General features: G+C 41.9%; 1 long non-coding RNA gene across 1 annotated transcript in view; it reads left to right on the top strand.

Moving 5' to 3' along the window:
* The first annotated feature begins 4253 nt into the window (after positions 1–4253).
* Positions 4254–7942, top strand: part of LOC111815158 — a 9946-nt gene continuing 6257 nt past the window's right edge. Inside the window, exon 1 of the long non-coding RNA XR_002819934.1 lies at positions 4254–4332. This is a non-coding gene — a long non-coding RNA (uncharacterized LOC111815158). The remainder of the gene's footprint in view (positions 4333–7942) is intronic.

The raw sequence follows: 7942 nt of genomic DNA, 5'->3' as shown, positions 1-7942 counted from the left end.
AGCAGCTAGTAATTGTTCAGATTCAATATGTGAACCTTAAGCCCTAGTCACAATTATACCAACTATAGTACTATAATTGCTTTTCATTTTTTCTTGTCCACTATCCCTCCCCTGTTTTCTCATAACACTGTCCTATTTGGGGTGTAGAGTCTAGAGGGGGACAGAAAGGGAAACAACCCCTCCGTGACTCCAGAGATTCATGGCGGGGCTATGATAAGGCTCTGCTTACCCAACTTAGAGCAGGGCTCTCCGTTTATGAAATAGACAACTGTTCAGACTCCCAATATGTTCTTGGTTATTGGAGAGGGGCTAACTATCTGTGGTTCTGATTTAATTTGAGCCAAAGAATCACACTGGACCTAGTGTGGAGACAGAGCTGAGATCCAGTGGACCAGGTCGGGAAAGTCATGATAGGGACCCTGAGACCTCCTTCACCTCCCTAACTCTATGTACTCCCTTTTCCCTTTCTCTTTTTTTCTCACTTTGAGATTCTGTATGATTTAGCCTTATTACAAAGTGGATATCTTTCTAAGTTTTTTTTTTTTTTTTTTTTTTTTTTTACAGAACCGGGGATTGAACTCAGGCCCTTGTGCTTGCCAGGCAAGAGCTTGCTTATTCTACTGACTCTCTCCCTGGCCCCCTGACTAAGTTTGGATCCTAACAAAGAGCTCAGTAGAGATTCTGTTTCATTTGTGTCATTCTGATTATTTCTAGGTGTCCCGCAGGGTTTGTGTTAGCCTAGACAGATGAGTTTACTGGTCAGCTTTCTGTCATTGTAACAAATACCTAAGGTAATCAACTAAAGGTGAGAAAAAGTTTATTTTGGCTTAGAGCTTGGGAGATTTCAGCCCAAGGCCAGTTGGCTGTGTTGCTTTGGGGCCTGCGGTGAGGTAGCACATCATGGGGGGTGTCCATGGAGGAAGAAACCCTCCCTGTATTGCTGGAAGTAAGAAAGATGGGAAGGGGCGGGGTCCCAACATACTCTCCAAATGAGCAGGAAACCTCTCACCATGCCCCACCTCTTAATAGTCCACCACCTCCTGCTAGCTCCACTGTCAGGAAACCCAGCCCCCAACCCCGGCATGCTGTGCTGATTGAGACTGGGCGTGGTAACATGCTCCTGTAATCCTAATGTTTGGGAGGCTGAAAACAGGAGGATCACTACAAGTCTGATCTATGTAGTGAGGCCCTGTAGACCTTGTATCCAATGCATTAAATAAATAAATAAACAAAATAAAATGTGGCCTCTGGGGGGAGGGGTTTATCCAAATCCTAGCAATTGGCTTTCACAAGCATGGCATATTGGAATCACCAGGAAGATAATTCTGCCAGCAATCTTCAAAGATAGTAGTGAGAAACAGCAAAGACAACTTGGAGACTGTTCCCAGGGCCTATGCCATGGGAATATCCTGATTATATACTCTAAAGTGGAGAGAGCCATATGACCCAGTCAGAAGAAAATGAGTCTTGTATATATGGCAAATGGACGTACTTTTCTAACTTTTGTGTTGTCTGGATATCAGAATTCTGTTTCAGATACTCACATAGGGCTCAGGTGGCTCATATGTTAAATATACCTGTTGTCTCCAAAACACATTTTAAACTCTTTTAACTAGGATTCTATAAAGACAGGAAAGTAGATTTGTTTGAAAAGAATAAGTCCGTGCTCTAGGATATAAACCATAGCAAGGACAGAAGCTCACGAAAAACAAACCATAATGTGTGATGCCGTTCAATATCTGCCTGGCAGAGGCAGCTGCAAATTACTGCTTAAACTCTTCATGCCCAGCTATCCAAGGACTACCAAAGTGCAGTGCTGCAAATATTGTTTGGTGTCCTGAGGTTAGCCTGCCACCTGCTTCCCAGCTCAGAGACAGAGACACCTCCTGCAAAGCCAATCTAATACATCCTCTCTGGCCAAGCTACAATTTTTGTTGGTGAAGCCTGAAGGTGCTACTCTAACAGTTTCTTCATTTCACTTATCCATACAGTAAGCATTTATGAAGCAACTTCTCTGTGTCCGGCACTTTGTTAGGGACTAGGGATTCAAAAGCAATTACTAGGGGCTGGTGAGATGGCTCAGTGGTCTAAAGCACCTACCTAGAACAAGCTAAGCAAAGCACAGGGACCGCGTTCAAGCCCCCAGCACCACATGCCAGCCAGCCCCGCCCCCTGGTGGGCTGAGCTGGCCACACACACACACACACACACACACACACACAAATAAACATTTTTTAAAAAGCAATTACTACCTACCAATTCTTTCTTGCAAGTAATTACAGTAAATTGTGCCAAGCATCACTCTATAGACAAAGCAGTTAGGAAAAACAGTTTTCTCAGAAAATTTAAGGACCATTACTTCTTTTGTAAATAAAGGAGATTATGTTTGAGTTGACTCTGAAAGGGTCTATAGGAGTTTTGCTAGGACAGAAATGGAGAACTGTGTTTTTGGCAGAAAGAACACTAAAAAACTATACAAGCTAAAAAGCATACAAACTTGGAAGACAATGAGAAATTCAGTATTTTTTTTCTTTTTTTCTTTCTTTTCAAAGTTTTATTGATAAACATATAGCAATGAGACAGTTTCAAATCAAATCGAAAGTACAGTTTCAACAAATAACACACTGCATACATTCTTCCCAGTGGTTAATTGCTGTACAAGATGCAGACTTGTTTTTTTTTTTTTTTTTTCTTTTTTTAAAATGTATTTGGTACAGGGTCTCACTATGCAGATCAGACTTGTAGTGATCCTCCTGTTTGCAACCTCCCCAGCACTGGGATTACAGGTGTGCTCAGCACACCGGAGACAGGGACGGTGTGGGGTGTAGGGCCAGGGATCGAACTCTGGTCCCTGCACTTATCTAAGCAGGCACTTAGTCCACTGAGCTATCTCACCAGCCCTGAGAAATTTTGTATTGCTAGAGAATGGCTATGTAGGGATAGGGTTGTGGACGAGACGGGTAATACAGTTGCTATGGTTTGAATGTATTCCCCAAAAGTCCGTATGTTGGAAATTTAATCTGTAGTGCAATAGGATTGAGAAATTGGGACTTTTAAGAGATTAGGGGACTGGGGAGATAGCTCAGTGGTCTAAGCGTCTACTTGGCCAGTATAAGGACCCAGGTTTGATCCCTGGTACCACATGCCATGCTGGTCCCAGAACCCTTGCTGTGCCTTGCCAGCCCCTAAAACTGGGCATAGTGGTACACTTGCCTATCAATCTCAGCACTGGGGAGGCTGAGACAGGAGGATCACTACAAGTCTGAGCTGTGTAGCAAATCTTGTACCAAATAAATAAATAAATAAATATTTTTTAAAGAGAGATTAGGATACCAGTGCCCTAATGGATTAATATTGCTCATCTCTGGATGGGTTCATTGACATGACAGTGCATTTGTTATAAAATCGAGTATTTTTTTCCTTGTATTTTCACCATGTGATGCTTCTACTGTGCTGTGACTCAATTACCAGGTCTTCGGCAAGATGTAACCCTTTGCTCTCAGATTCACCAGCCTCTAGAACCATAAGCAAAATAAATCTCTGTCCATTATGAATTTCCCAGGCTTCTGTGGTATTCTGTTACATCAGCAAAACAATGGACTGTGACTGTAATTGGTGTGTGTGTGTGTGTGTGTGTGTGTGTGTGTGTGTGTGTGTAAGGTTTTGGAAGCCTTGCTCAAGAGCTTAAATTTTATTCTGTGAGCATTTAAAATGAAGTCCTTATTTCCTAGCATGGCATTTTTTTTTTTTACCAAATTAAATCAAAGTCATTAGAGAAAAAGACTAGCAGTCTTTAGCACAAAAGTCACTGCTCTCTCTGTGTGTGTGTGGGTAGGGTCTCACTATGCAGCTCCAACTCATAGTGATCCTCCTGTTTGCTGCCTCCCCAGTGCTGGGATTACAGGCATGGGCCACCATACCTGGATTCTATCCAAGAGCAGGGCTGGTGTGGCGTGCAGTGCCAGGGATTGAACAGGCATGGCTCTTTCTCCAGCAGTGTTTCTTAACCCAGGAAAGCCCACTACCCCAGGGATATCTGGTAATGTCTGGAGACATTTTTAGTTCTCATGGTGGGGAGGTATAATGGGTGGAGATGAGGAATGCTGCTAACATACTACAATGTGCTGGATAAAGAGCTACACATTCCCAAAAGACAACAGTGCTCAAGCTGAGAAGCCCTACTCTATGGGGTAGTGGATATTTTCTGCTTTTGGTTGCTCAAAGGCCTTTCCCTCTTCCTTTTCGAAAATCCAGGGGATTTTCCACTCAGATATTCCCTATCTTCTGTAAAGCCCATGTGCTTCCTGGGGAGATGGATCTTATCCCCCAGAGGTGAGTCCTGATTGGATTAATTTATCAACTCACTTTTTCCTGGTGTATTGATTTGGTAAGAGGCTAAGCTTTGCTAACAAAGAGATCCAAAAGTAGTGGTTTAAATAAGATGGAAATTTACTTGTGATTTTAATAAAATAGTACTCAGATACACAGGATGACCTAGGTAGCTCTGTTCTACCTGCCATTAAGGAACACAATTGCTTGTTATAATCTGAACCACCATCTAGTGGTTCCATGTTTGAGGCTGGCTCAGCTCCATGCTCCATGTTCTGCAGCAAGAACAAAGGTAGAGTTCACTACGAGCAGTTCTACCTTTAAGAAAATGACCTAGGCTGGTGAGATGGCTCAGTGGTCTAAAGCACCTACTTAGAACAAGCTTAGCAAAGCACAGGGACTGTGGTTCAATCCCCCAGCACCACATGCCAGCCAGCGCCACCCCCTGCTGGGCTGAGCTGGCCACACACACACACACACACACACACACACACAAATAAATAAAATTTAAAAAAAGAAAATGACCTGGAAGTTGTACATATTCTTCTCCTTTCCTTCTCCTTTGCCCGAACTTAGTACCTAGACACATTGAGCTGATGGACACATCTATCCAACAGAGAACTGGGAAGAAGGCATTTTTCCCAGCAAACATGAGTGCACAGTGGTTCTTCTGTTAAAAGGAAAAAGGGCAGCACAAAAGCAGAAGGATAACTAGCTTTTCTATCATTCGGAGATTGATTCAGTTTTTGATCCAGGACTATGAATAAATATAGATCCATGAGATATGAAATATGTGAACAGGACATTTTCTGGAAGCTTATGGGAAAGAAACTAGAATTAAATCAAATCAATCTAGAAATAATTTAGAGTGCCTTTATATTTTTCCTTGATATTAGATTTCTTATTCCAGGCTGCATTTTTATTTCCTCCCGTTTCCACATTGTCCGATTTCTGTCGGTGGAGGTCACCATTGCATTCTCCCTATCCTAATGAAACAACTTGGCATTCTCTTTATCTGCTTCCTCTCTCCAGACACCAAAACTAGTCACTCATGAAGTCCAAAGTGCATTTTATAATCTCTCCTCTCTCCACTCTTCTCAGTCTCCTATCCTCTCCCCAACTCCTTTCCCACCTGTCCCTTGGGAACTAACCTCAACCACTGACTCACTGAACTACCCCAAGCCTTTAAGCAACTTTATTAAAATATAATTCATACACCGTATAATCACATTGTTTTCCTTTTGGAGTCCTGGGAATGAACCCATAGGTTAGGCAAGTGCTCTACTACTGAGCCATATTCTCAACCCCTTAATTTTCTTTTTAATTTTGAAAGAGAGTCTAAGTTGCCCAGACTGGCCTCAAACTCATGATCCTTCTGCCTCAGCCTCAAAACCCACTACTGTTATGGACTACTGGACTATATTGAAATATTTTGCTGAATTCATGCACCTACAATATTTAAATGACAATGGAATATCCTTCTCTGACAAAACTAAACAAAAAAGGGAGATACAAAAGAATGAGTATTTTTATCTGTACATTAAAAATAGGATAGATATACAGCTGTGTTCTCTTAATTCAATGAATAGAAAGACTTGTTCTAATAGTGTTTGTGGACAGGATATCATGTCTGCATCTTGTACAATGAATAACCACTAAGATAACAATATGCAATGTATTAATTATTGAAACTGTGCTACTAATCGGTTTTGAAACTGTCGGGGCCGAGGAGATGGCTCAGTGGAATAAGCACTTCCCTGGCAAGCACAAGGGCCTGAGTTCAATCCCCAGTTCCGCCAAAAGAAAGAAAGAAAGAAAGAAAGAAAGAAAGAAAGAAAGAAAGAGTCTCATTGCTATTTGTTTCTCAATAAAATTATTTTTTTTAAAAAAAGCGGTTGGGGTTAAAATATGCACCACTGTGCCTGGTTCTCCATCTGCCTTTTAAAATATGCAGTTTCTTTGTTTTTATTATATGGACGAATATACACAATCATCATCACCAGTTTTATAAAATTTTCATCTCAAAAAGAAACCCCATGCCCTTTGCTTATCGTTCTTTTATCCCTGTGTCATCCCAGGCTACCTCCAACCTGCAGTAACCACTAAGCTACTTTCTGTCTCTGGAGATTTCTGCCATCTGGACGTTTCACATCAATGAAATAGTGAAGTGTGTGGGGTCTTGTGACTGGCTTCTTTAACTTGGCATGACATCTTCTCGGTTCACCCATGCTTTAGCATGCATTGTTACTTCACGCTTAATTCTGGCTGAATAATATTTCATTTAAGGTCATACAACCTTTTGTTTGTCCATTCATCAATTCATGGACATTTGGATTGTTTATACCTTTTTCCTATTTTTTAAACCTTTTCCTTATTACAAATAAGGCCCCTATAAATATTTATATGCAGGTACATGTTTTTATTTCCTCTTAGCTACATTGCTAGGAGTGAAACTGCTGAGTCGTGTGGTAACTATGTTTAATTTTTCCAGAGCAGCTGGACTGTTTTCCAAGGCGGAGGAACAATTTTATATTTTCATTCCCAGTGCATGAGGCTTCTGTTTTCTCCATGTTCCTCTGTACACTTGATTCTAGCAATATCCTATGTCCATCTCGTTTCCATTCCCGGAGGCATTATTTTAGTCCAAGCCTCAACTTGCTCATGGTCCCTGTCTACGTGATACATTAGTGAGCACTCACCAGAGAAACAAGACAATAAGTCTTAATAGATTGATGGAAGAATAGACAAATAGCTATATGGATAGTTTAGTGATGAATTGGTCCACTCAGACACGGAATCAGAGAAGTCTCATGATCTGTCATCTGTAATCTGGAGATTCAGGAAATGCAGATCTGAGTCCAAAGTGCTAAGAACCAAGGGAGCTGCTGGAATAAGTTCTGGTCTAGATCAGCAGAGGAAGAAACGTACTGTTCCAGCTCAAACAGTGAGATAGAAAAGAAGCGAATTCCTCCTTCTTCTGCCTTTCGCTCTGTTGAGACCCTCAGTAGACTGAATGAGGACTGCCCATGCTGAGTCCTCAGGTTCAAATGCTAATCTCTTCTGGGAATACTCTCACTGGCACACCCAAAATCAGTGTTTAATCTGGGCACCGCATGGCCAAGTCGAGGTGATGCAGAAAATTATCACACCTCGAACCACACTTAGTCTACTACTTGCCCTTGCTCTTTTGAAGCAATGAAAGAGCAATGTGCAGATCACTACTTACACACACTGTCAGGCAATGTGCAGATCACTACTTACACACACTGAATGGGGCACACTGAGGCATTGTGACTTCACTGGGTTGGTGGCAATGTAAAATGATTCAGACAGTATGAAGAACAGTACATAATTCCTCTAAACATTCACAGTAGGGCTGGGGAGATAGTTCAGCAGTCTAAGTGCCTGCCTGGCAAGCTTAAGGATCCAGGTTCAATCCTCGATACCACATGGCATGCTGGCCCCACAACCCTGGGTGCTATGCCAACTGCCGAAACCAGGTGTGGTGGCATATTCCTGTAACCCCTGTGCTGCGGACAGGAGGATCACTATGAGTTGGAGCTGTGTAGTGAGACCCTGTACCAAATAAATGAATAAATAATTTAAAAATTAA

Source organism: Octodon degus, unplaced genomic scaffold (assembly GCF_000260255.1).
Source record: "Octodon degus isolate 3935 unplaced genomic scaffold, OctDeg1.0 scaffold00012, whole genome shotgun sequence".
Taxonomy (NCBI): Eukaryota; Metazoa; Chordata; class Mammalia; order Rodentia; family Octodontidae; genus Octodon; species Octodon degus.
Note: the sequence above shows the minus strand (reverse complement) of the source record. Positions and strands in the feature narration are given on the sequence as shown.